Source organism: Triturus cristatus, chromosome 1_2, assembly GCF_964204655.1.
Source record: "Triturus cristatus chromosome 1_2, aTriCri1.1, whole genome shotgun sequence".
Classification (NCBI taxonomy): Eukaryota; Metazoa; Chordata; class Amphibia; order Caudata; family Salamandridae; genus Triturus; species Triturus cristatus.
In genome coordinates this window covers 856,977,246-856,980,317 of record NC_140580.1, presented here as the reverse complement: position 1 = coordinate 856,980,317, position 3,072 = coordinate 856,977,246, and the positions used below count along the sequence as shown (strand labels likewise).

Sequence of the window (3,072 nt, the reverse complement as noted above, 5' to 3'; positions counted from 1 at the left end):
CCTCTATCACATTTTTGGTTATATATGTCAGATTGTTGACAAAAATACCTAAAATGATATTGAAAATACACTAAACTATAACCATGTGCATACTTCTCACAAACTCACAGCAAGGCCTCCTGCACCAAACAGCTTGCACCAGTGTCAGACATTCACATGAAAGATCAGTCACAGGTAGGCTGTTTGGGATGGCTGGAAATGCACTTATAGTCACTGCAAACACTCCTTCCCACACACAGCCCACACAAACACACTGGGACTGTGCAAGCCTCACAGTCAGTGGAAAAGTACTAGCAAGATGGCTGACAAGGCTGTATGGTGTCGGAGCACAAGGCCTGAGGGGAGTTGTAGTCAGGTCAAACAACAGGCACCAGCGTCAAACATCTTGCCACAGTACTTTTCCACTCACTGGAAAGCTCAGACACAGGTAGGCTGTTTGGGATGGTTGGGAAGGGAGGTGTGGGCACAGGCCCCTTGGCACTTGTAGTCACTACAAACACTCCTCCCCACACATAGCCCACACACTCACTAGGAATATGCGAGCCTCACAGTCAGTGGAAAAGTACTAGCAAGATGGCTTACACTGCTGCATGGTGTCAGAGTTGACCACAACTCCCATCATGGATTTGTGCTCTTCACACCAGTTGAATATGGTCTTAATTTAGACCATGAGCTACATTATTTTTTGGGTGACTAATATTTCATCATCCTGCCTGTATGGTGCGTTGTGCAGTTAATATACATGCTTTACATGACAGATTTCATATGCTGGACTAAGTACATTGTTAGCTGGTCGCATGCTAGTAGGGCTGTTCGCAGCCTGAATCAGTAATATGTTAGTAATGTAATATATATTTGCATTTTAATGAATTATAAGTAATGGTCTTTCCACCAGATGACATATGACCTAGTTGTAATGTATCCAATTCGTTTCATGTTTACATTGCATATTAATGTCTTATATTATGTTGTATATTATTTTTTCATATATACTGTTGTCATGTACTTGTATTTGCAACTCATCTTCATCATATTTGTCATATGATTATTTCAGTCTATATACAACCCTATTCACTGATTACAATTTTGTACATCCGCGTTGCTAAAACAGAGTGACTGTCTTCAATTCTTGTTCTTTCTTGTCGGTTTCTACATAATATAACTCTTATGGCTTTCACTTATTGTCTAAATTCGACTAATACTTTTGGATACTTATTCGGTGATAGTATTGACCTACTATTAAGATAGTCATATTTATATTCATTAATTTTGCGGAATTTTCGCTTATTGTATAGTTACTCTTACTTTGATATATATTGGTACAATTGTGCTTATGGACGCTTTGATATCTTACATAGTTCGTTAGATTCATGTATGCTTATATTAATACATGCATCATGGCCGCTGCGCCTTGCCAACGTTATAGCCAACATCATGGTGAGTCTATCACTTTCGTTTTCTTGGAACCGGATATAATCTATAGAGCTTCCGGTTCAAATTACTATTAAGATCGTTATATTTAAATGCATTAATTTTGCAGAATTTTAGTTTATTGTAAGTTATTCTTACTCTGACGCATATTGGTACAATTGTGCTTATAGACGCTTGGATACCTTTCATAGTTCGTTAGATGTATGTATGTTTATATTATACATACATCATGGCCGCTGCGCCTTGGCAACGCTATAGCCAATATCATGGCGAGTTTATTACTTCCGTTTACTCGGAACCGGATATAATCTATGGAGCTTCCGGTTCAAACTACTCTAGGTCGATACTGAGGACCGAGAGTCATAGGGACATTTCGCCACCGATATCGAGGTATGTTTTGTATAAATAGTATGTAGCTTATTTAGGGATTATTAGTTAGGTCCCCCTTCGTTCTCATTATACTTACCCATGTTTGTTTTCGTTATAACAGCATACCTGAAACGGAAGTTTCGTGACACCGTTTTTATGTGAGTTGTTTCATTCGCAATATTATTTTATATATCTTGCATTGTATCTTTCTGGTCAGGTTCAAAGTTATTGTTTCCACATATTTAGCACAGGAATGTGGAGATAGTTTATTATTTTAATAATTGTTACTGACTGCTAATACAGATTGCGGCATCGTATATATCAATCAGATTTGATTAATTGATCCATGCGCATATCTGAATGTTAAGAGCTTATTTGAGCCTCTTTAGGTTAATATTCAATGTAGTCACCAGTGATAATTCATAATTAATTATATATTTTTTCAGATTATATTGATGTGGCATTGATATATCACCCTTTTGTCCAAGTGGCCAGGACGGATTTAACTGTCAGGTAGATATGACTTCAATACTAGCAATGTTGGTATTTGAGTCTTTTCACATTGGGCTTTCTCGGTGGCGTATATTTTTTCTTTTTCCTAATCTATATTCTCACATAATTATCAATTATGATGTGACTTAAATTTATTTTGGCGTCTTCTTTTGAGGAGGCATTTTCACACTGACGTCACTCTTTTTTAGCAACGTGGGTCTTCTGTTTTATACCGGATAACTTAATGATTGGTATGAGATCTTAATGTGCTTTAAGAATTGCATTTGATTTTACTTTATGGGCTTCACCATTATCTCACTTCACCATGACTTTTGTAAAGCTTATTTATCAGATAAACAAACAAATGGTGCATATTTTCATTTTCCAGCCCTGAGGAAGTCGCGGGTACTCCTGGGCGACGAAACACGTGTTGGCTGGACCAAAGCTCAATAAAAAGAAGACCATGATATGAAATATCAAGAAAATTAGTGTGCATTTGTTGCTAGACACTTAATGTTATATTGTACAGGCGTTCTCGGGTTTTGTTGTACATTGCAATAGATATCCTAATAAATATATTGTCTCTCTCACTTGAAAATTCTTTTTTAACTTCACTAACACAATTGCACTGCACTTATTATTCTCACATATACTCTGGGACTTTCCTCCAGGTTCTATGATAGCTATATTTCTCTCTAATCTTCTGTCTCCTCTGCATGACCCTCTAGAGGATACAATCCACCCATGACCCCTCTATGATCAAGAGGGTAAGTGGTAGGT

The 3,072-nt window shown here is 37.2% G+C and overlaps 1 long non-coding RNA gene across 1 annotated transcript; it reads left to right on the top strand.

Moving 5' to 3' along the window:
* Window positions 1-1,777: 1,777 nt before the first annotated feature.
* LOC146868159 (uncharacterized) lies at window positions 1,778-2,307 on the top strand. The gene is made up of 3 exons (XR_014966185.1): window positions 1,778-1,821; window positions 1,922-1,958; window positions 2,247-2,307. It is a non-coding gene; the product is annotated as an uncharacterized LOC146868159 (long non-coding RNA).
* Window positions 2,308-3,072: the final 765 nt, after the last annotated feature.